This window comes from Balaenoptera borealis (assembly GCF_965194805.1).
Source record: "Balaenoptera borealis genome assembly, chromosome: 7".
Lineage (NCBI taxonomy): Eukaryota > Metazoa > Chordata > Mammalia > Artiodactyla > Balaenopteridae > Balaenoptera > Balaenoptera borealis.
In genome coordinates, this window is record NC_138864.1 from 22,769,401 (window position 1) to 22,796,084 (window position 26,684).

A 26,684-nucleotide genomic window follows, 5' to 3' on the forward strand; every position below is an offset into this window, starting at 1 on the left:
TCCCAGCTACTCCATGGGCATGCACAGAATCAAATGAAGGGTACAATTCTGAATGCCTTGGAAATTGCATTTGGGTACATTTCACTGGGTTGTAGCCAAATACAACTTCTTGCAATACAGATCCAGAATGACAATTTACACTGCTTGATAGAAGCATCATTTAGATTTTTGGCAATTCTCATCGTTATATGATATGATCAATCCTTTCCCAGAGACGTAAAATAACACAAAGTATGCCATTTTCTCCTAGGTTTTCTCTCTTACCAAAGAATAATGCATGTTGAGTAACTCATTTGCAGTTCAATCAGAGAAATACTGATGCCTAAAACACCTGGTGGTAGGATTTATGACCATCTTAAATACAGGTTAACAGGACAAAAAATGACAGAAAGAAGAGTCAGAATTTACTGTCTATATATAGTCTTGGTAAATCGACTCCTTCCTCCCCTCCCAATATTTTATTCCCAGGTCTGTGTCAAGCATGGAAGAGGTAACAATGAAGCAGAAGTCATAATTGCAAGTCATAATTGCTATCCTCAATGGGCTTACAGTCTAGTTATTCAAAGCAGAAAAACCATAGTTTAAAAATGGCATAAAAGAATGGAGTAATTCAGGAAAACTTACCCCCTCATAGAAGAACTGATTTCTAAATTAATAGTGTGGAAGCAAAATGCATACTGCTTAGTTCAGTGATGACTAAGTGAGGATATAAAAGCAGTCTACAAATACTTCAAAGGTGTAAATACCAAGTAGGGTGAGGAATTATTTTGTCTAGTACTCTACAAAATAGCACTGAACATAGAATTAAGAAAAGGAATACACTGAATAACAATTACAAAGGAATTCTTAAAATGTAGCTCCAGGGTACTTAATGACCTCAAAAACAGCTGTGGCTCTTTGATAATACCTTCTGTCATCCTGCAATTGTCCAGTCAATGTCATTGAACTTCAAGGCTGTAATAGACCCCAGGATAGAGAAAGGTAAGAGATAAACTCCAGCTCTTTTGGAGCAGGAGGTGAGATGGAAATGTGGGTACAGTCTGGCCATGGTGGATTTGGGGGGCCATGCTAAGGAGGCTGCACATCAGAGTTACCCAAGGAGCTCTTTCAGCACATTGATGCCAACGCCCTGTCTCAAATCCACTGAATTACCCTCTCCTGAGTTGAAGCCAAAATAATATATTTGAAACATTTCATCGAATTTTTTTCTGATGAGATGTCAGGGTTGCAAATATTTGCTGATGAGTTTTAAGCAAAGGAATAATCAGCACTGCATTTTAGATTGTGGGGAACAAAATATGAGACTAGAAACCACATAGAAGTTGTCTGAATAATCCAGGGAAGAAGAGATGAGGGTTTAAGTTAAGGCAGTGTCAGCAGGGGTGTAAAGGAGAGTCCAGAGCAGGTTCAATGATGGCTTAGCGGTTTGAGGAGGTGAAGGAAAGTGAAGAGCCAAGACTTCAAGTCAAGTCTGGAAGTCAGGACATCATTCACCAGTAGAAGGCAGCCTAGAAACTAGTTGAGGGTGTTTCTTCCAAGATTGCATGGACAACATAATCAGAGAGATAGAACAGAGTCAAATATTAAGAGGGAAGTTGAAGTCCAAGAAGCAAAAAGGGAGACCAAAGATTACCAAGCTGGTAGGGGTAGAAGTAATAAATGTAATCAAACCTGGAGTCCCAGAGCCAGTTGGATGAGAGCAATAACAACAAGGAGACAGGGAATAAATCTGGAGCAGCTGTAGCAACTACTTAGAATAGGGATTAGTTTTGTGTGCTTGAGTGCACTGGTCAAGACGAAGGAGAAGGAATGGAAATTACAACCTTGTGAAAGATAAAAAGAACCCTAAAGTGGGGTACAGGTTGGTGGGATAGAAATTGAGGCATTCTACTTTGGCAATGTTGAGCTTGCGGTGCTAAGGAACACTCAGATGGGGGTGTCCGGCGTGCATCTGGATGTAAGGGTCCAAAGTTCAGCGGGCTCAGCAGGGATGAGTCATTAGCAGATGGTTGGTGGTTAAAACTCGGAGAGTAAGATCACCTTGTGAAGGGAACAGAGGACCAAGAATGGAAGCCTGGATTTGTACGTGGATAAGTATTCAGATGTAGATAAAGGAAAAAGCCTCATGAAGGATTTCAAGGAGGAAATATCAGAGAGGCAGGAGAAGAACGATGAAAAAGTGCTTCTTTGGAGTCTGAGGGAGAAGAGAGTTTCAAAAAAGAGAGGTCACTCATGTCCAATGCAGTCAAAGGTCACAAGAAGGTTCATTTTTTCTGGTGTTTCTGTTTATAAACATGTATCTCTATTTAAAAAAACATTATAATGTAGAGGATTTGTCTAATGCTAATAGATAAAAGATGACTGTAAAAATTACTACATTATATATAAAATCATATAAGTAAAACAGTTTAATTTGTAAGTGGAGGCATGACAATCATAGGTTCCTTGAAAGATTTCTGGGAAGCCGATCCTCTTTTCACTTTCTCCTCATTGACACATTAAACTAAACTCAGTTTTTCTTTTACCTTGGACACTGAGACAAATTCATAAATTACTCAATGCATGAGATTTGCAGATCTTTTTGTCTAGTGTTTTTGTTTGTCTGTTTACCCAGTGCAAAAATGAATCAATCAGGCATCTGCCTTTGAGAATGTATGTATGTGTCTACGCTAGGATAATTTTTTTGTGATAATAAGTTATGAGTTTCACCCTATATTTTCTATTTCCTATTCCCCTTCAGAGAAAGAAAAAAAGATTGCCTATAGAAACTTCTTTTCTTGGCTTTTATTTCCAGAAGCAAAAGCCCATTGAGAGTAATGGAGTATAAGAAGATGGGGGTACTTGTGAGGAAAACATAAAGAGAGAAGGATTTTCCCAAGCTAAAAATAGATTCCCCAGGGCCAGAGGAAGAAGAAAGAGAAGTCTTGTGTGCATGCTTCTGCTGGAAATAGGGAGAAAGGGAAAGATTTTCCAAGGCTAAAAACATTACCTAGGCTGGAAGGAGGAGAGAGGTGTGTGGTCTCTTGGGAATTAGAAACTATAAGTTAGTCCCTGACAGTACCAAGAAGAACTGGTAGAACCTAGGAGAAATCAAAGCCCAGGACTCCCAGCCTTGACATAGTTTCTTATGTGCCCAGTGTCAAACCAAAGGTATCAATCAATGCGCTTGATGACTTGATGATGGGCTGGGATAATGTAGGGACAGATGCTTGATGGCCAGGGGGACCATCCTGACTCCTACAACCTTAGCAAAACCATGGTGGGGAGAGCCCTACAGATAGCTGAGGTTATGGTCCAGCAAAATGCGGTGTTATCATAGTCAGAATTAAACTGTAACTGAAAAATAAAGAGATATGATAGCTCCTGTACCCTTGAGTTGGTGGCCCTCTATTCTTACCCACGACATAAATCATTCTCCATATGGATCCCTTCGTTATACATCTAGCTGTGATCCTTGGGGAAATCCTAAAAGACATGTTTGCACACAGCAGGTGGGCCAGGCTGTCTTTGTGAAGGTCTCAGGCTCCAGGAAAAAGTACAACAATTGCCTTTGGAGCATCTCTGAAATTAAGAGTCTCATTTCAAGGCCAATGACGTAATTATGTTCGCATCATGCCACAAAGTTAATCGGGATCCTGAGTGTGTTAATCAGCAGAAGCTTAACCCTCCCACTAGGAAAATAATCAGCTCAGACCCAGTGGTTGTTGCCAACTCTTATTTTATCTAGTGGTTAACAGAAGTTGTGGTTGTTGGCTTGTGAGAGCTGCTTATATCTTCACTGGAGCGCTACTGCTCCCTGAAGTTCTTAGCTGACAAAGTGAGCTGATTAGCCTGGAGACCTCTGGGAAGAGGAAAGGGTTGTAGAGGGAAAGAAAAGCATACTCAACACTGACAGAAATAAAATCAAATGAAAAGAGATGCAATAATTGTTGTAAAACCGAACATCAGTGGTTTACAGCAGGAAGCAAACATTAAGTGGGCATCCGTCGGGGCTGACTTAAGACTTTGTAAGTCAGACTCATTCCAGACTGTGTTATGACTTCCAGAACTTTTATTGATTTTTTAAAAATGCAGCCAATATTTTCATTTCAGACATTACATAATTGCAAAGCACTTTCTACCAGAACAACCGAGGAGCATTGTGCTCCTGCCATGGAGAGAAAGCAGAAATGTAAATCGATACTGCATATCATAAATTACTTTTTATTACAAGACCAGTAAATGATTGCCTCTGACAGTGGACCTGCTTTCCTGGTGAAGAATTAAAAGCATGTTTATTGTTGCAATCCAAACCTTAAAAACAAAACCCTTGGAGGTAGAAAGACAGATTTTAGTACTTCTACTACTACTCTACAACACGCTGTTAAATCAGTCCCCTTTATTAAAGCAGCTAGTAATTTATTGCCCAAAATATGTTGCTGTTGTCATCTGTGAATTCGGAGTCACACAACTGTTAAATTTAACAAACTACGGTTAAGAAATGAATGAATAGTTATGAGCATCACAAATCAAATTCTCAAATCTACGCTTCACTTTTCTTGAATTCTAAATATATTTACAGCAGGCATGGCTCCACCCCTCACTGGCTTGTCACGCTCAATTTTACAAGGACAAGTACACCACCAGCCACCCTGGCTGTCTGCCAATTACAGCTGTGGCTGGGCTGGGCCTTGGATGGACTGGAAATATCACTGCTGGGCAGGAAAGGACTCTCTAGGCCATATGCTTTCTGTTTGTGGCCATAGAGGGCCACACAGCCTCCAGTGCAAAGTGATTTGGGCTATATTTGAGTCACTGGAAAATAGAACCAGTATCTTATCTTCTGCAAGTCAATGGGAATTCACCTGTTTTCATTTCTACAGTATATAAAATGACTTATATCTAGAACTAAAGGCCCAAGTCTCAAGTTCAGAGTTGCAACCATAAATGATTATTCAGTTGCATCATCTTTTCTTTCCTAATATGTCAGAGTCCCCTTCAGATGTTACACCACTATTAACATTCCAACAGAAGCTGTACTGAGGACCATTTAGGCTGGGAGGATAAAATCAGAGCATAGTCACATTCTTGGATGAGAAGCAACTAAAGCCGTACTCTCTCATAGCCGTTTTGTACCTGCACATCCATCCTCACTTCTCTTGTCATGTCTACATGCCCTTCAGAGATTGACTCATGCTGCCTGAGTCTCACTCTCAGATTTGCCCTGGTTAGTTTACCCCAGGCTGACTTGTTTGACACTAGGCTCCCACCTGGTATCCGCATCCTCTGTGCTGACTCAGCCTTTTCTGGAATAGCCCTACACAGATAGTCTCCACCCTTGTTCTGACTCACCAGGCCACTCTCTAGGCCAGCTGAAGAATCTGCTTGGCTTCTTTCCTGCCACCTCCCCAATTAGTCTGGCCCTCAAAACGTGGGCCAAATCTTTCAACATGATTTTCTGCCTTCTGTAGAAAAAGAGGAATGTCACCCGCAGATAGGATATGGGAAGCGCTTGATGACTACTTTCACTGAAGAGGGTGTTATACCCAATATATTTGATGTATCTTCTTTATCACTCTTTTTGGAGGACCCTTCATCAGGTCAGGTCAGGCAGGAGCTGGATCTTGAACATGAGACTGAGTTTTTCCAGAGAGGGAATGACCTCAAGGGATGGCAACTGCATAAACACAAGCTCATCATTCTGAAAAGGGCCTGGGGTTCTTAGGAAATAGGAATTCATTCCTTGTGACTGGAACATTGGGGGTTGAACAAGGAATAGCAATAGATGAAGCTGGGGATACAGGGCCTAAGTGAGGAGTCTTGTGTTTAAGGTGTGTTGTTTTGCTGTCCCAAAGACAGCAAAAGAATATTCAAGGGAAGCCATGTTAATAAGGTCTGGCCAATCAGAACATCACATCCTTCTGATTATACTCATTGGTTCAGAGTTGGACATGTGATCCAATCAGAATCAAGAGATGCAATGAACCTTCTGCTGGGCCTCTTGGGAAGAAAGCACATATTCTTTGTCCACTGGGACTCTGAGCCTTGAGCTGCCAGAAGCTAACATGTAGTGTCTGAGGCAGTGCAGGAGAAGGCTTCATGGAGAGCTGGGGAGAAACTGAGCTCCTAGATCGAGCTATGCATGAAAATAGACCCAACCCTAGACTGGTTATATGTGCTAATGAATTTCCTTTTCTGCCAAAGCTAGAGTTGGGTTTCCTATCCCTTACACCCCAAAAAAGTCTTTAGACACACAGCTTGGATGCTATGCTAAGGTATTTGGACTTAATTCTCTAAAAATAAAAAGATGGTGTGTGAGGGCATGTAATCTACATAATTATGACTCTCTTAAGATAAAAGTTATAATTAACCTTTCATAATCCTGAAAAAGGCCTGGTGATCTTAGGGAACAATAAACCATTCCATAAGATTGGAACATTTGTTAACATGATCTGTTGCACATAGTTTATAACCCTTCATTATATATTACCTTAGACAGTTTATAATTGATTCCTTTTTTAAATTTATTTTACTTAAATTTTTAAATAGATATTTATTCGAGTATAATTGCTTCACAATACTGTGTCAGTTTCTGTTGCACAACAAAGCGAATCAGCCATATGCATACACATGTCCCCATATCCCCTCCCTCCTGAGCCTCCCTCCCATCCTCCCTATCCCACCCCTCTAGGTCATCGCGAAGAACCGAGCCAATCTCCATGTGCTATGCTGCTGCTTCCCACTAGCCAACTATTTTACATTCTGTAGTATATATATGTCAATGCTACTCTCACTTTGCCCCAGCTTTGCCCTCCCATCCCATGTCCTCAAGTCCATTTTCTATGTCTACCTCTTTATTCCTGACCTGCAACTAGGTTCACCAGTACCATGGTTTTTGTTTTTTTTTTTTTACGATTCCATATATATGCATTAGCATACCATATTTGTTTTTCTCTTTCTGACTTATTTCACTTTGTATGACAGACTCTAGGTCCATCCACCTCACTACAAATAACTCAATTTCGTTTCTTTTTATGGCTGAGTAATATTCCATTGTATATATGTGCCACATCTTCTTTATCCATTCATCCGATGATGGACACTTAGGTTGGTTCCATGTCCTGGCTATTGTAAATAGTGCTGCAATGAACATTGTGGTACGTGACTCTTTTTGAATTTTGGTTTTCTCAGGGTATATGCCCAGTAGTGGGATTGCTGGGTCATATGGTAATTCTATTTTTAGTTTTTTAAGGAACCTCCAAACTGTTTTCCATAGTGGCTGTATCAATTTACATTCCCACCAACAGTGCAGGAGGGTTCCCTTTTCACCACACCCTTTCCAGCATTTATTGTTTGGAGATTTTTTGATGATGGCCATTCTGACTTGTGTGAGGTGATACCTCATTGTAGTTTTGATTTGCATTTCTCTAACAATTAGTGATGTTGAGCATCTTTTCATGTGTCTCTTGGCCATCTGTATGTCTTCCTTGGTGAAATGTCTATTTAGGTCTTCTGCCCATTTTTTAACTGGATTGTTTGTTTTTTTTGACATTGAGCTCCATGAGCTGTTTGTATATTTTGGAAATTAATTCTTTGTCTGTTATTTCATTTGCAAATATTTTCTCCCATTCAGAGGGTTGTCTTTTTGTCTTGTTTATGGTTTCCTTTGCTGTGCAAAAGTTTTAAGTTTAATTAAGTCCCATTTGTTTATTTTTGGTTTTATTTCCGTTACTCTAGGAGGTGGGTCAAAAAAGATCTTGCTGTGGTTTATGTCAAAGAGTGTTTTCCCTATTGATTCTTATACCCTTGTCTTGTTCACTCAACTAGCGCTTCTCTTGTTGATACCAGGGACTGTGATTCCGTATGCACTACACAGTCCTGAGCATACAGTAGGTGTTTTTTAATTGCTTATCAGCCTGGGGTAAAAAGGATGAGAAAAAAGGCAAAATCATTTTACTGGAGTCTGTGAACACTTCTCACCAAATTTAGCTTCAATTCCCATATCACAAAATTGCTTATTCTCCAAGAGGAAGCTAAATGACTCTATTTACAGAACTGCTAAGTCCTCCTGCTCTTGTATATATTTCTACCAAAGAAACTCACCTAATTGCTTTGAAATATGTTGATAAATCCCCTGATGGCTGCAGAACCCAAAAGGAAAACACCAATCCCCTTGAAATGATCAAACCAACAGAATTCCTGATGTAAAAGCAACTGATTTAAGTTCCTTTGTGAAAAATGGATCACAGTGTTTAAGGAGCTATTAATTTAATTATCAGCCTGCTACATAAATCTTCTGCTCTCTTGAGAGTTTAATTTGGAACAACCATTTCCAAGAGATGGAGAAGGATAAGATCAATCAATGTCCCCAAAGACAACCATGAGTAAACTTTGATGTTTGATTTACATTTAAATAAATATGGTGACCCTCTTCGAATATTAAAAGTATAGCTTCTGTCCTTGTTACAATTTTTTGAGTCCTAGGCTATCCTCTATCAGGTGGGGAGGCAGAAGTAAATGGATATTCCTTAATGAGTTTCAAAGATGAGAAGCGAATTTCCCTCCGTATTCAGACCTATAACTGAGGGCAAAGTGAGCTGCACGGCCACAGTGAGGCCAAGACCTTCAAAGGGGCCACCTTGGGTCTGTTGCCTGACCTTCCTCATCACTTGCTCCCTCCCTCCCACCTCTCTGTCCACCTTCCTCCCCAACAGTCTACCTGCACCTCTCTCAAAATCACTACTGATATTCTTCTTTCTATTTAAAAATAAAATTGACCATTGTCCAAGTCAAGGTATTTTTCTCAGTCTTCACTCTCCTTATTTGGGGGGATTCTTAACATCTGTTACTGCCCTCTTCTTACTAAAACTCTCTTCCACTTGGTCTCCAATACAGTTGCATTATCCTTCAAAATACATCCAAATCTGTCCATGTTGTACGCCACCTGCATTGCCACCACCTAAGGACAGTTTTTTTGAACTTCCACCAAATCATTCAGTCTTTGCCCCACACAAAAACTAGAGAGATCTTTTAAAACTGTAAAGTTTTCTCACCGTGATCACCCCCAAATCTTCCAGTGGCTCCCCACCACATTTAGAACAGAACTTCAAGTCTTTGCAGTGGACTACAAGATGCTACAGTATATAACCCCTTCCTACCCCTCCAACCTCATCACCCACCACTGACTGCTGTAGTCACACTGGTGTGAACACTCCAAGCTTGTTCTCACCTCAAGGCCTTTGCCTTTGTGCTCTCACTTCATTCCTGTGTCACCTCCTTGGAAAGGCCTTCCCTGACCCTTCAGCTGAAGTAGCAACCTCTGTTACTCTTTTTACCCAGCTTTATTTTTCCTCATTGCACTTAACGTTATTGGGCATTTTATTACATAGGTGTGTGTTTAGTTATTATCTGTCTCCCTACTAGAATGTATGTTCCACTAGGGTAGGGATTTTGAGAGTCTTCCTCATCATAGGATAGTGCCTCTCACTTAATAGTTACTCAATGAAACCACTGAATGAGGGTTTGTCTGTCTTTGCTGAGAAGAATCCTATGGTATTACTAGTGGGTCCACAGAATGAGAACTATCTGAGATCTTAAAACCGCTTCCTGGCCTCTGATGTCAGTGCACAAAAAAGTCTTAACTGCGATGTCAACAAAAGTCTGGATAACATTTCTCAAATGAGTTAATAGGATTGTTCCCCAATTGTCTTAAACTGGGTAGCTTATAAACCACAGAAATTTATGTCTCACAATTTTGGAGGCTGGGAAGTCCACATCAAGGCACCAGCATAGTCAAGTGAGGAGCATCTTTCTGTTTCACAGCTGGTACCTTTTTGCTGTGTCCTCACATGGTGGGAAAGGCAAGGGAGCTCTCTGGAGCCTCTTTCACAAAGGCACTAATCCCATTCATGAGGGTTTTACTCTCATGAACTAAGCATCTCCCAAATATACCACCTCCTAATACCAGTCAGGCATTAGGATTTCAACATATGAATCTGGAGGGGGGAACACAAACAATCAGAACATAGCAATCAGCATTTTAAAGAAATCATTAATGAACATCAATCACTGTCACAGTTCTCAGGTTGACACTGGCCATTATTTGCTTATACTACTTAATAGGTAATGAATTTGTCATTTGTAACTAGAGAGCTGAGGACTACTATGACGTTTTCATACAAAAGCCTCCGTAGTTTTTGTCCACCTCTATCTTTTTATGGTATCACTGCTGTGCCATAAAGATGCTTGTTGACATTTTCATAGAATCACAAATCCTAAGTAAAGCTCTTTAACGGATGTATTTTTTTGTGTCTGTTTCGCTACTGTCCCTTTGTTTTGAAAAATCACCTCTTCCCCATTTCAAGTGGTTTTCCTAACCACTGAAATTGGAATTTCTGCTGGTGGTGTCTGGGAATCTGCATTTCCAAAAGTATCCAAGGTAATTCTTATGCAAAGTAAAAGGTGAGAAACTTTGATTAGAGGGGTAGGAAAGGGGCTCATGTGGGACCAATCCAAATCTTTTCTTGGATTGATAGATGAACTTTGAGGAAAAGATGCTCTCTTTCTACTACGGTTTCCTATCTGAGAAGGAATGAATCTGGGTCTTCCAGCAACCTTCTTCTCCACACATGGGAAGAAGCTCCCTACTTGCAGGATAAAGCCAAGGAGAGACAAGCAGAGTCAAGAGAAGATAAAGACAGAGAGCTGGAGGCAATTCCTCTGGACTAGTCCCTGAGACCTGATTCCTTAAAAGTCTTCTTCCAATCTTGTGAATCTCTCAGTAACCTTCTCTGCTGCAGGAGCAGCAGAGAAGGATACTTGCTCCTTTTGCTTAAATTCATTCACTTGGGTTTCCGTCACTTCCAAAAGTATCCTCACTACCCTAGAGTAAAATAATGTCCACGAAAATCATACATTCAGGAGGCTCTAGAAGGCTCCTTGAATATTTATCATATATATTTATACTGATGCTGTTAGTCTTCAGAATTCCAATGCCTGATGTCATTATGTTCCACTATGAGTGGATTAGTACATATAGAAATGGTGACATGAGCAGTTTGAAAAGGAGGGGAATTGCTTTTCTTGGGATGATTTGAGAGCTAAAACAGTGAACAGCATATTGAGATTTAAGATGTGTGATACACATTGAGGAGCTCAACTCTCGAATGGGAAACAAACACCCACTACTACTTTAAGGGGAGTTGTTAACTCCAGCGCAAGCTGAAGGAGCTGTTGAATCAGCACCGCTTTCTCGTATTTCCATGACGATGCATATGGTCACAGCAGAGTCTGCTTCTCTAGGAAGCCAACATTACAGCAGAAATACTGGGTATATATAATTTGTCAGTGGCTTGAAGCACTACAGAAGCCAAACCAGAAAAAGAAGAATGAAAACCTTTTTTTTTTAAAGCAAACTGCTGAGCATAAAAAAGGGAGGGCTTCCCTGGTGGTGCAGTGGTTGAGAATCTGCCTGCCAATGCAGGGGACACGGGTTCGAGCCCTTGTCTGGGAAGATCCCACATGCCACGGAGCAACTAGGCCCGTGAGCCACAACTACTGAGCCTACGCGTCTGGAGCTCGTGCTCCGCAACAAGAGAGGCCGCGATAGTGAGAGGCCCGCGCACCGCGATGAAGAGTGGCCCCCGCTCGCCGCAACTAGAGAAAGCCCTCGCACAGAAACGAAGACCCAACACAGCCAAAAATAAATAAATAAATAAATAAATTTATAAAAAAAGAAAAAAGGGATTAACAGGGCTGAAAGAATACTTTATGGGAGGCATAGTACCTACACATTTTGGAAGAAATCTGAACTGTGGGCCAAATACGACTCAGCATTAAAACGTCCCCATTATTCTTGGTCTTTATCCAAAGTAGCATTGTAATCAGTGTTCTAAAATTAAAACACGCCTTTTTCTTGCGGATAAGATATTATAAGACTCTTGAGCAGTACCATGGGTCAGAGTCTATCAGGAGTCCTCAATTCAGTTTAATTCAGTTCAATAAACACTGACAAACACTAGGCTAAGCCTGAGGCTACAGGGAGAGATGCTGCAAGACCTTGACAACTGTGGAAGTCCAGAGAAATAGGCAGGATGAATTCCATGAGTGCCAGGGACAACCCCATGTATAATTTCTAATTCTTCACTTGAAAAAATGATGCTCCTAACCATCCCTCAATATGACATCTACAGTCGTTGCCCCAGAAGCAGTTGGAGGCGTCTGTGCACAGCTGGCTCGTCTCCCCTGTATCAGTTATTGTCTACGGCTCCCAGGTAACATAAAATTAACAGTCAACACAGTCATCAAAGCCATGACCTTGGCCTGTTTATCTGATTTTTTGAAACAGAAAAAAAAAAAAAAATCAAAGGTGTTTTCTTGACACAGAGTTCATTTGGTGGAGGGTTGAGTCAATGCAATATAAAAACAAACAAACAAACAATCCCAAGAATGCAAATGATCAGCTTCTTTTAAAAGTGCTTGTTTCCCGCCTTTACTCCAAAAGTAGTTTCAATCTTATTTTGGGCATATATATATATGTGTATATATATACATATATATATATATATACACACACACACACACATATATATATATATATATATATATATATACACACACACACACATACATACATACTGGAGCATTCAATATCAGAAATATCATGGTTAAAATATAAAAAGCAACACATATCTAGTGAGTTTAAGTTTCTCAATCATGAGTTCAGCCAAAATTCAATTTGGTCCACTAAGTTGCCAACGGCTCCCCTCTCTCTGGTTGGGCTCTCCTGACCATCCTATATTACCTGCAATCACAGAAGGCCCAGCAAATCTCAAAACACCCATATAAGTTCTGGGACCTTTCCTCTTCGTTCAAATGCCTTTGTGTCTGGTTGAAAATTCTCACTGTAACATCATTCTTTTAGGTTACATCATTATTTCCAGGAAGCCCTTGTACAGAACTCTTCCTTTTGGGAAGAGTAACTGATTAACAGTCACCCACACCAAAGTGAGTGTTAGCATGTCAGCCCGCTATGGAGCAATGAGGGTCCTGAGGGAACAGGAGGAAGAGAGTTTTGCTGGAAGAGAAAGAAAGCTCTAAGGCAAGGGTCTCCAAAACATTTCTGCTCATATATCCCAGCCACTCCAAATTTTGAAAAACTATGTGCTCCTTTGCCCATTTTTCAATTAAACATCTAAAGTAATTTATTACAAAATTAAACAGGTATAAAGGAAGTATATTAACATTCTAAAACAAAACCCTAACATCGTCCTTTTAAACATATCCAATGGAATATAAATAGCATAGACTGGATAATCCATTATCATTTATTTAATAGAACTAGACCCCAACTCTTCGTCAAATTTTTATACCACTCTTTTACTCCTTTAAGTTATATTTGCCTTCCACTTACGCCACTAATTATTATTCAAACATATTATATTTTCATCCTTGGAAACCTTTTATTGATTATTCTATCATAGTTCTCTGAAACAAATAAACAAAAAAGTATATAAATTAGAATTTTTAAGAAAATGTTCTATTACTATCAGGTGGCAAAAATTTTTTAAATTTTCTTCTGAATGAAGAAATTATTAGTAGGAATACATAAATATTATCAGCAGTATACAAGTGATCAAAACAACACATGTAGATTATAAATTTTGATAAATTATCAAAGTAAAATGCTACTGGAAATGCAGCTCTTAATGGTTTGTTATTCTTGCTGTTGATCTAGCTTATACATTCCTACATTGATATTTATTATTGGAATCAACAGGGCTCATTATCAGTTTGATTCCTATTTTTCATTTTTATAGACATATACTATGAAATGTTGCTCATATCAATAAGTAGATGGGATTGTATTATAGGAATGCCAACCAATTATTTGAACAAATTTTGAGTTATATGCCCAAAATCATACAGTGATTTATTATTAAAATTAGTTAATAATTTAATTTCATTAAAATTATTTGTCAAATAAATTTAGTCAATTAAATTTAATACTAATAATTATTTAAAATAATTTTAATGCTTATATCTTTTAATTCATTTTCTAAATTGAGGTATATTGACATATATTAGTTTCAGGTGTACAACAGGATGATTTGGTAAATGTATATATTGTGGAGTGATCACTACAATAAGTCTAGTTAACCTCCATCACCATACATAGTTACAAATTTTTTTTCTTGTGATGAGAACTTTTAAGATCTACTCTCTTAGCAACTTTCAGATATGCAATTCAGTAATATTAACTATAGTCGCCATGCTGTACATTACATTCCCAAGACTTACTTCTTTTATAATTGGAAGTTTGTATCATTTAACCCACTTCACCCATTTCACCCACCACCATTCCCCACCTCTGGCAACTTTTAATTCATTTTGGAAAACAGAAACTTATAAAAGCTTTTGATACTTATTCATTAGAGTCATTAACTTTATCAGGTTCTGGGAAGTGTACCAGAAAGATTTTACCAAGATTCTTCAAACAACTATTCATTAAACCTGCTTCTCTTTCACTTAAAGGCATCTTATCTAACTCAGTGTACTCAGAAATGGTTGGAGAAGGAAAAAATATTGTTAATTTCAAAACTCATTTGCCAACAAAATTTTTAATAACATGACAATTAAATTTTTGTCAAAACTTCAGAGCTGCAGATCAAGCTCATTCAATTTATGTTAGATGTCTTTGACCTAACGCAAGTGGCAAAGCAACCCTTATTGTCAAACAGTTGGCTTGACTACCACACTTTTTGTTAGAAACAGTCTGGCCTAGTGTTTCTGTTCTAATAAACGTGTTAATACGCATCCCCATGACAGCCACCTCACTTTGGATTCTTATTTCTCAGATAGACGGGTAAATAGATAGGATGTGGAGCCCTGCCAAGACTTTGTTGTAAGAATTAAATAAAGCACTGCCACCTTCACTATTTATTTTATGCTTTGTTGGCTTTGTTCTGAAAGAACTCTCCCTCAGGAGCAGTGCATTCTTTGATAATAGTGGAGGATGGAAACAATGAGGTCATTAAAGAAAAACTGCCATCACTATGAGATCCAGAATATCTCAACTAGGACAATCACACTTGCCTCTAACACCATGCTTGGCCTGTAACAGCATTGTGTCTAAGACAGGGAAGATACATGCCCTGCCTAAGTGCTTTGATTAAGGGAGGTTACCCAACTTCAGTATTTCCAGTTGTTCTTTTGTTTGACATTCTGGAGTTTACCACAGTGAGATTTTGGAAGGCTGAAAGAGACTTTGTTTTGTAAAGCAGGAAAAGAGTGATAATGAAACAGGAGGTGGGAAAAAGAACCTGCCTAACAGCTCAGCATATTGACTGCAAGTCCGGTCTTTGGTAGATGAGTTTTAGGAAAGAGTACGTATGGACACTGAGGATTCATAAGTTGATTCCCTTATGCTTCCTGTGTGTGTCTACCACGTGGACACCCTCTGTGAGTCCTGGGAGCACAGGAACATGGTAAGGAGTTCTCTGGCCTTAGGAAACTAAGGGGAGAATGAAAGGCAGTGCTATAAACAGATAGAGAGATTGTGAGAGCAGTTGGCTACATTCTGGCTAAATGCACAAGTTTTCCTAAGGAAGTCATACTTCCTAATTTTTAGGTTAACAGAACAAAACCTCTTCACTGCCAGCAGTGATGTACACACCCAGTGTAGCAGGAAGGGTGTTTTTTGCTGCCACATAGGTCAAGGGCTAAATTTAGGCAAATGTACAAAATAGACAAACCTTATTTTATTTTATTTATTTTTTTAACATCTTTACTGAGGTATAATTGCTTTACATTGTTGTGTTAGTTGCTGCTGTATAACAAAGTGAATCGCTATACGTATACATATATCGCCATATCCCCTCCTTCTTGCGTCTCCCTCCCACCCTCCAATCCCACCCCTCTAAGTGGCCACAAAGCACCGAGCTGATCTCCCTGTGCTATGCTGCTACTTGCCACTAGCCATCTATTTTACATTTAGTAGTGTATAAATGTCAATGCCACTCTCTCACTTCATCTCAGCTTACCCTTGCCCCTCCCCGTGTCCTCAAGTCCATTCTCTACATCTGCATCTTTATTCCTGTCCTGCCCCTAGGTTTTTCAGAACCATTTTTTTTTCTAGAGTCCATATATATGTGTTAGCATATGGTATTTGTTTTTCTCTTTCTGACTTACTTCACTCTGTATGACAGACTCTAGGTCCATCCACCTCACTACAAATAACTCAATTTCGTTTCTTTTTATGGCTGAGTAATATTCCATTGTACATATGTGCCACATCTTCTTTATCCATTCATCTGTGGATGGACGCTTAGGTTGCTTCCATGTCCTGGCTATTGTAAATAGTGCTGCAATGAACATTGTGGTACATGACTCTTTTTGAATTATGGTTTTCTCAGGATATATGCCCAGTAGTGGGATTGCTGGGTCATATGGTAATTCTATTTTTAGTTTTTTAAGGAACCTCCAAACTGTTCTCCATAGTGGCTGTATCAATTTACATTCCCACCAACAGTGCAAGAGGGTTCCCTTTCCTCCACACCCTCTCCAGCATTTGTTGTTTGTAGATTCTCTGATGATGCCCATTCTAACTGGTGTGAGGTGATACCTCACTGTAGTTTTGATTTGCTTTTCTCTAATGATTAGTGATGCTGAGCATCCTTTATGTGTTTGTTGGCAATCTGTATATCTTCTTTGGACAAATGTCTATTTAGACCTTGTGCCCATTTTTGGATTGGGTTACTTGTTTTTTTGATATTGAGCTGCATGAGCTGCTTTTATATTCTGGAGATTAATCCTTTGTCAGTTGCTTTGTTTGCAAATATTTTCTCCCATTCTGAGGGCTGTCTTTTCATCTTGTTTATGGTTTCCTTTGCTGTGCAAAAGCTTTTAAGTTTCATTAGGTCCCATTTGTTTATTTTTGTTTTTATTGCCATTTCTCTAGGAGCTGGGTCAAAAAGGATCTTGCTGCGATTTATGTCATAGAGTGTTCTGCCTATGTTTTCCTCTAAGAGTTTGATAGTGTCTGGCCTTACATTTAGGTCTTTAATCCATTTTGAGTTTATTTTTGTGTATGGTGTTAGGGAGTGTGCTAATTTCATTCTTTTACATGGAGCTGTCCAGTTTTCCCAGCACCACTTATTGAAGAGGCTGTCTTTTCTCCATTGTATATTCTTGCCTCCTATATAAAAAATAAGGTGACCATATGTGCATGGGTTTATCTCTGGGCTTTCTATCCTGTTCCATTGATCTATATTTCTGGTTTTGTGCCAGTACCATACTGTCTTGATTACTGTAGCTTTGTAGTATAGTCTGAAGTCCAGGAGCCTGATTCCTCCAGCTCTGTTTTTCTGTCTCAAGATTGCTTTGGCTATTCGGGGTCTTTTGTGTTTCCATACAGATTGTGAAATATTTTATTCTAGTTCTGTGAAAAATGCCATTGGTAGTTTGATAGGGATTGCAATGAATCTGTAGATTGCTTTGGATAGTAGAGTCATTTTCACAATGTTGATTCTTCCAATCCAAGAACATGGTATATCTCTCCATCTGTTTGTATCATTTTTAATTTCTTTCATCAGTGTCTTATAGTTTTCTGCATACAGGTCTTTTGTCTCCTTAGGTAGGTTTATTCCTAGGTATTTTATTCTTTTTGATGCAATGGTAAATGGGAGTGTTTCCTTAATTTCTCGTTCAGGTTTTTCATCGTTAGTGTATAGAAATGCAAGAGATTTCTATGCATTAATTTTGTACCCTGTTACTTTATCAAATTCATGGATTAGCTCTAGTAGTTTCCTGGTAGCATCTTTAGGATTCTTTATGTATGGTATCATATCATCTGCAAACAGTGACAGTTTTACTTCTTCTTTTCTGATTTGGATTCTTTTTATTTTTTCTACTCTGATTGCTGTGGCTAAAATTTCCAATACTATGTTGAATAATAGTGGTGAGAGTGGGCAATCTTGTCTTGTTCCTGATCTTACTGGAAATGGTTTCACTTTTTCACCATTGAGAATGATGTTGGCTGTGGGTTTGTCATACATGGCCTCTATTATGTTGAGGTAAGTTCCTTCTATGCTTACTTTCTAGAGAGTGTTTATCATAAATGGGTGTTGAATTTTGTCGAAAGCTTTTTCTGTGTCTATTGAGATGATCATATGGTTTTTCTCCTTCAGTTTGTTAATTTGGTGTATCACATTGATTGATTTGCATATATTGAGGAATCCTTGCATTCCTAGGATAAACCCCACTTGATCACGGTGTATGATCCTTTTAATGTGCTGCTGGATTCTGTTTGCTAGTATTTTGTTGAGGATTTTTTGCATCTATGTTCATCAGTGTTATTGGCCTGTATTTTTCTTTTTGTGCAACATATTTGTCTGGTTTTGGTATCAGGGTGATGGTGGCCTCGTAGAATGAGTTTGGGAGTGTTCCTCCCTCTGCTGTATTTTGGAAGAGTTTGAGAAGGATGGGTGTTAGCTCTTCTCTAAATGTTTGATAGAATTCGCCTGTGAAGACTTCTGGTCCTGGACTTTTGTTTCTTTGAAGATTTTTAATCACAGTTTCAATTTCATTACTTGTGATTGGTCTGTTCATATTTTCTATTTCTTCCTGGTTCAGTCTTGGAAGGTTGTACCTTTCTAAGAATTTGTCCATTTCTTACAGGTTGTCCATTATATTGGCATAGATCATCATCCTAGGTTGGGTGCATATATATTTATAATTGTTATATCTTCTTCTTGGATTGATCCTTTATGTGGTAGATCATTATGTAGTGTCCTTCCTTGTCTCTTATAACATTCTTTATTTTAAAGTCTATTTTATCTGATATGAGTATAGCTACTCCAGCTTTCTTTTGATTTCCATTTGCATGGAATATCTTTTTCCATCCCCTCACTTTCAGTCTGTATGTGTCCCTAGGTCTGAAGTGGGTCTACTGTAGACAGCATATATATGGGTCTTGTTTTTGTATCCATTCAGCAAGCCTGTGTCTTTTGGTTTGAGTATTTAATCCATTCACGTTTAAGGTAATTATTGATATGTATGCTCCTATTACCATTTTCTTAATTGTTATGGGTTTGTTTTTGTAGGTCCTTTTCTTCTCTTGTGTTTCCCACTTAGAGAAGTTCCTTTAGCATTTGTTGTAGAGCTGGTTTGGTGGTGCTGAATTCTCTTAGCTTTTGCTTGTCTGTAAAGCTTTTGATTTCTCCATCGAATCTGAATGAGATCCTTGCCGGGTAGAGTAATCTTGGTTGTAGGTTGTTCCCTTTCATCACTTTAAGTATGCCATGCCACTCCCTTCTGGCTTGTAGAGTTTCTGCTGAGAAATCAGCTATTAACCTTATGGGAATTCCCTTGTATGTTATTTGTTGTTTTTCCCTTGTTGCTTTCAATAATTTTTCTTTGTCTTTAATTTTTACCAATTTGATTAATATGTGTCTTGGCGTGTTTCTCCTTGGGTATATCCTGCCTGGGACTCTCTGTGCTTCCTGGACTTGGGTGGCTATTTCCTTTCCTGTGTTAGGGAACTTTTTGACTATAATCTCTTCAAATATTTTCTTAGGTCCTTTCTCTCTCTATTCTCCTTCTGGGACCCCTATAATGGAAATGTTGTTGCGTTTAATGTTGTCCCAGTGGTCTCTTGGCCTGTCTTCATTTCTTTTCGTTCTTTTTCTTTATTCTGTTCCTCAGCAGTGAATTCCACCATTCTGTCTTCCGGGTCACTTATCTGTACTTCTACCTCAGGTATTCTGCTATTGATTCCTTCTTGTGTAGTTTTCATTTCAGTTATTGTATTGTTCATCTCTGATTGTTTGTTCTTTAATTCTTCTAGGTGTTTGTCCTTTAATTCTTCTAGGTCTTTGTTAAACATTTCTTGCATCTTCTCTATCTTTACCTCCATTCTTTTTCCAAGGTCCTGGATCATCTTCACTATCATTATTCTGAATTCTTTTTCTGGAAGGTTGCCTATCTCCACTTCATTTAGTTGTTTTTCTTGGGTTCTATCTTGTTCCTTCATCTGGTACATAGCCTTCTCCCTTTTTATCTTGTCTATCTTTCTGTGAATGTGGTTTTTATTCCACAGGCTGCAGGATTGTAGTTCTTCTTGCTTCTGCTGCCTGCCCTCTGGTGGATGAGGCAATCTAAGAGGCTTGTGCAAGTTTGCTGATTGGAGGGCATGGTGGTGGGTAGAGCTGGCTGTTGCTCTGGTGGGCAGAGCTCAGTAAAACTTTAATCCGCTTGTCTGGTGATGGGTGAGGTTGGGTTCCCTCCCTATTGGTTGTTTGGCCTGAGATGATCCAACACTGGAGCCTACCCAGGCTCTTTGGTGGGGCTAATGGCAGACTCTGGGAGGGTTCACACCAAGGAGTACTTCCCAGAACTTCTGCCACCAGTGTCCTTGTCCTCACAGTGAGACACAGCCACCCCCCACCTCTGCAGGAGACCCTCCAACACTAGTAGATAGGTCTGGTTCATTCTCACCTGGGGTCACTGCTCCTTCCCCTAGCTCCTGATGCTCACACTACTTCATGTGTGCCCTCCAAGAGTGGAGTCTCTGTTTCCCCCAGTCCTGTCGAAGTGCTGCAATCAAATCCCACTAGGCTTCAAAGTCTGATTCTCTAGGAATTCCTCCTCCCATTGATGGATCCCCACGTTGGGAAGCCTGAAACAGGGCTCAGAACCTTCACTCCAGTGCATGGACTTCTGTGGTATAAGTGTTTTCCAGTCTGTGAGTCACCCACCCAGCAGTTATGGGATTTGATTTTATTGTGATTGCGCCCCTCCTACCATCTCATTGTGGCTTCTCCTTTGCCCTTGTATGTGGGGTATCTTTTTTGGTGAGTTCCAGTGTCTCTCTGTCGATGACTGTTCAGAAGTTAGTTGTGATTCCGCTGCTCTTGCAAGAGGGAGTGAGAGCCCGTCTTTCTACTCCACCATCTTGAATCCAGGAATCTGTGACCGAATGTTTAAATCACAGCCTTTTCACTGTCAATATGACCTTGTGCAAATCAGAAAGCTCTCAGAGTCTCATTTTCTTCATTATAAAATAGGGATTATAATCTGAACCTACACCTTTTAGGAACAAATTGAGGCCCATGTGATATTGTGTATATGTATTTAATGAACAACTATTAGTGTTAGACACCATGTTGGCTCTGGATATAGAACAGTGAGTATAGTATGGCTTCAAGGACTTGACACAGTCTAGTGGTAGAGACAGATAAGTGAACAGGTCACGGGTTAAGTGGGAGGGAACATGATATGCACAGCAACTGTCATGGGAACACTTAGGAGCCTTGAGGGCTCAGGCAAGGCTTGCCAGAGGAGATTCATATAAGCTGACTCCTGAGGCATGAGTAGGAGTTTAATGATGAGATATATATGGGAAGTGCTCTGCATTCTCTGAGGAGAAAGAAAATATTTTCCTTACAAAGTCAGTTTTCATGCTATTCCAGCGAACTGAATGTGAAGTTCACTTTCAAAGAAATGTGTACATATTATGTGTAATCAACTCCATTTTTGGCTTTGGAGGAAGAGACATGTACAAGATGTCTTTTCACTATATAACTTTTGGTCTACAACTATGATCTTTGAAAATGGAGAAGAGTAACTTTTTAAAGACTTTTCATTAATCTGCTTAAGAGAGATTAGCTTTTATATTACAACAACATGCTCTGATAATTGTAACACTGACTAATTCCATTAATTGTATTTATTCTTATTTGAATACTTGATTAGGTTCTTCTACTATCATCATTCATCATCTTGTGCTTATCTTTTAGGGATTTACAAATATATTTTATATATATGATAATCAGCCAATTGCAATATTCCCAAAGAGTTTTAATTTTTCATCTCTTGAACAAAACAATTCAGTCATCCATGCTCAGACAATTTTCCCCACAACATCCAACACCATTGATGTTGTTAAGCCTTTTTCATGTAGAGCTCACCGACAGCTCACCACTCTCCATCTTAACCATTTCCAACTTTTTACCCTCTGCTTTCTCATTACCTCTAGGCATATACAGGAGAACACACAGTTGTGCTTTGTAATTATCATCATTTACTTCTAATTTGCTCTTCAACATCAGCAACATGAAAGCTTTTCATTTCCAGATCTCATTTTAATGTGACGGCTTTAAAAATAAATGTAGCCCAGGGAAAATGTTTTCTCCTGTTCATGACTGAATGTAATCATGGAGTTAGAAGACACAAATTCCACTGCTTGTATGATTTACATCCCACAGGACAGAAAAGATATGTGTATTTTATTTAATGTTCATCCTTCTGTTGATTTGCAGGGCCAGGGCCACCCTGATACAATTGTAAATGTTGAAGAGTTTTGCTTTGATGCACTACCTCCTACATATAAGCAGTGTGACTTTGCAATTCTTGAAGACTAAGAAAATTTCATCACGTCACTGCTGAGGATTGGCCAACAAAAATCTGCCACAGTAAAAGAAACAAAATTGAGTTATTTGTAGTGAGGTGGATGGACCTAGAGTCTGTCATACAGAATGAAGTAAATCAGAAAGAGAAAAACAAATACCATATGCTAACACATATATATGGAATCTAAGAAAAAAAAAAAAAAGGTCATGAAGAACCTAGGGGTAAGACGGGAATAAAGACACAGACCTACTAGAGAATGGACTTGAGGATATGGGGAGGGGGAAGGGTAAGCTGTGACAAAGTGAGAGAGTGGCATGGACATATACACACTACCAAACGTAAAATAGATAGCTAGTGGGAAGCAGCCGCATAGCACAGGGAGATCAGCTCTGTGCTTTGTGACCACCTAGAGGGGTGGGATAGGGAGGGTGGGAGGGAGGGAGACGCAAGAGGGAAGAGATATGAGAACATACGTATATGTATAACTGATTCACTTTGTTATAAAGCAGAAACTAACACACCATTGTAAAGCAATTATACTCCAATAAAGATGTTAAAAAAAAAAAATCTGCCACAGTAACTCAATGAAGAACAAAGCACGCTCAGTCAATTGTATTTCTTTTTACACCAATACCACACAGTAAAAATAAAGCAATAGTGACTCAAGCAATTTATATTGAAATATGGTAAAGGTTTTAATCCATTACACACCATGTCTCATCAACAAGGTAGGAAGTAAGGTGTTTATTGCCCTCTTGTAATGGGGGCAGATACTTGAATCAAGGAGGGAACATGGAGGAAGAGGTGATATGGTATGTTTTGGAATCAGCACTGAGCCACTGTATTTGTTTTTTTTCTTTTTTTTGAGGCCACTGTATTTGTATTCAACATTCATGACCCAGAATCAGGAATGTACTCACAGATCTGTGGAGAATTCTCAATCAGAAGGGTTGTTACTGCTCTTAATACCACTGACCACATTCAAAATGACTTTAATATTTTTGAGATATTTTAGTATCAGAAGAATGCAATTTAATGCCGTAAGTGTAAACATATAAATGAGAAAACATTTAGGACAAAAACCTAACAGCAGACCTTAAAATTGAAAAGAGAAAATTCTGGGAAATATTAACTGTTTATAAAGTAAATACACAATTAACAATGACTATGAAAAAAACCATATCATATTCATGAAGAGCTAAGGGTTAAGGATAACTACTTCCACTATAGTCTGTCCTAGCTACATTTTTCTATGATTGTCTCTAGTTTCGTCACTGCATTTTAAATTCTACATGAAGAAAGAGAACAGTCAGAGATGAACAAGAAATAAAGATGAAAGGAATAGAAAATTGATTCCCAAAGAAAGATGAAAGGAATGGGGTCTTTATAGATCTGGAGAGAAAAATGAGTAACAGGTAACAACTATCTTCAAGTACAGGCAGGATCATTGTGCTGAAGAGTTATTTCCATTATCAACCGAATGAAAACAAAACAAGACATAAAAAACAAGAGACTAATGAAAATAAATGGGCTTACATGAATGTACTAAAGAAATATAAGACTTAAGAAAAAAAATTTTTTTAATATGGAAATTATCAAACTATGAAATAGAATACCTGAAAATATTTTGGAAATCACTGCCTTGAGCACATAAAAATATTTTTTGTTTTTTATGAAATAAACAAACATCCATTATAGAAAATCTAGAAAAAAATAGTGAGCAAAGGAGATGACTATAAAAAGCACCTATAATTCCATAAGCCAGAGAGAGCTAAATCCTTCGTCTCTTCTTTGTGTGTGCATGTGCGTATGTACATGTGTTTGTTTTTAGCAAAACAGGCGACCTTTGTTCTTTCTATTTTTTAACCTGATCCTTCCACTTAAAATCATGTGTGAACATCTTTTCATAGCTTTATAGTATTCTACTGTCCTATTAAGCTTCATTTATTTAACCAATCCCTTATATGGGGTATTTTAATTGTTCCTGGTTCTTCTTTTTACAAACATGTGATGAGAATTTATATAGCTAAACATTTGCTAACATATATAATTACATTTCTAATATAAATTTCTAGAAGCAAATTGCTGAATCAAGGGTTTGCAGAATTCTAAGGTCGTTAGTAACTATTTCTTAACTATCTTCCAGAAAATTTGAAATGATTTATACTACCACTGGCAGTGTGAAAGAGTGACCTTTTCTAAAGACTCAGATGTAACTGAGTATTATTATTTTAAAACATAATGCCCTGAAAACTAGAACGACCAGAATCATCCTATAAACCAGTTAGTATGGAATAGAGTTGAAAAAACAGTAAGAAATGTTATTTATGCCCTAACAATACTGGCATTGGAAATATACATGTTATTAGAAACCCTTTGTGTTGTAAGGGTTAGAAAGTCACTTTTAGACAAGTTACACTACATTAGTGCATTTCACCTTCCTTGTAAGGAGCAAACCCAAGTACCTCAGGAGGTGATGTATGTGATGGGGACAGGCAGAGCACAGCATCCTGGACCCACCCTGGACAACAGGTACAATCTTCTGTCATCTTAATGTCATCTCAAAGCACATCAACATCAATCACTTTACTTTATATCAAGAACTCTGTTAAGATGAGTAGGGAAATTTTGATTCATTTTGTAAATGAGGAAACAGGTAAACAAGGGTTAAGTGGTTTTCCTAAGATCACTCATCAAGTTGATGGCAAAGTAAAGACTGGATTCCATGTCTCCTGACTCTTATCTTCCCTCGTATCCTTCCTTTCCCCATAAAGTGGTTAAGATGACACTACTCCCCTCAGTAATAAGATTAAGGCAATCAAGAGGCCTTCTAACCATGTTCTATGCCATCACTTTTGGAGCAAAAAATGACTTTCATTCATGCTTCCCTGAATTTGACCCTCCATGAGTTGCTGTACTTGGAATGTCCATGTCCAAACCCTAGACCCACTGCCCTCATGGAAGGAAATTCATTGAACAGTTTTGGAACTGGTCCTCAAAGGAGAAATAGATGAATACATCTTTCCATTTAAAAATTTACTTAAATGTTCTATTTTCAGCTTAGAATTGATAGTGGATGCATTTTCACCCTAACAGCTGGCATGTCTAAGCGTTCTTATTGCCAAGGGAAAAGAAAATTTTATTAAAAATTGTTTCCATGTGTAGACAGTGAAGCATAAGTGAATGCAACAAATGAGGATTAAAATTCACTGCAGATTAAAAGATCTTGGACCAATTATCTTCTAGTGCAAAGATAAGGCATCTGGAATAAGGAACAGAGGTGGGTAACAAGGACGCCTCAGGGCCCAGTGGTTTGATAGAACATAAGGGGATTTTTTCCCGGTAATGGTAGTCATGGTTGATTTTGTTGTCAGAGTAGCAACCATAAGCACAATGATGAAAAACGGCATGTTATAGTACTGTGAGTTCACAACATATATTCACGGTGATTTTTTTTTTTTTTTAAAGATTTATTTTATTGATTGATTGATTGCTATGTTGGGTCTTCGTTTCTGTGCTAGGGCTTTCTCTAGTTACGGCAAGCAGGGGCCACTCGTCATCGCGGTGCGCGGGCCTCTCACTATCGTGGCCTCTCTTGTTACGGAGCACAGGCTCCAGACGCGCAGGCTCAGTAGTTGTGGCTCACGGGCCTAGTTGCTCCGCGGCATGTGGGATCTTCCCAGACCAGGGCTCGAACCCGTGTCCCCTGCATTAGCAGGCAGATTCTCAACCACTGCGCCACCAGGGAAGCCCCACGGTGATTATCTTAATTAAATCTTATTTAATCCTCGCAATATCTCTATGGGGCAAGTATTATTTTTTTGTCCTCCTGTTAGAGATTAGGAAACTGAGGATCAAAGATAAATCTGCCTTAAAGAAAGAAACTTGGCAAAAAATCATTTGGGCCTTGGGCACCGATGCCTGCCTCACCCCCATGCCTAGTTTTTCTGTCTTCCTTAAAACACAGGCCTTTGGATCCTGGCTTCTCACATGGTGTCTGTGCCACCTAAGACAGGTTAGGACTCTGTGACTCAGGCGTCCAGACTCTGTTATCAACATGAGCCACGCAGGGCTCTGGCTCTGCCTGCCCACCCCAGGGTGTCTGCTGCCTTCCCTGGTGGCAGTGGAGATGGGATTGATGGGTTACACTGGGACATCAGAGTCAAGAGATTTCTGACCCGGCTCCAGGCAGGTACCTAGCAGTGGGCACCATTGGACGGAAGAATGACCAGCACGTTCCACACCCTAGCATATCTTGTATCCAGTTTTGCACAATTAGGGAAGGATGTTAATATTGA

General features: G+C 39.0%; 1 protein-coding gene and 1 long non-coding RNA gene across 6 annotated transcripts in view; both read right to left on the reverse strand.

Moving 5' to 3' along the window:
• Window positions 1-24,937, reverse strand: part of LOC309632415 — a 138,109-nt gene extending 113,172 nt beyond the window's left edge. The window contains exon 1 of the long non-coding RNA XR_014246904.1: window positions 107-24,937. This is a non-coding gene — a long non-coding RNA (uncharacterized lncRNA). The remainder of the gene's footprint in view (window positions 1-106) is intronic.
• The window catches only part of LHFPL3 (LHFPL tetraspan subfamily member 3), a 602,509-nt gene that overhangs the window by 404,432 nt on the left and 171,393 nt on the right, over window positions 1-26,684 (reverse strand). The window lies entirely within an intron of this gene.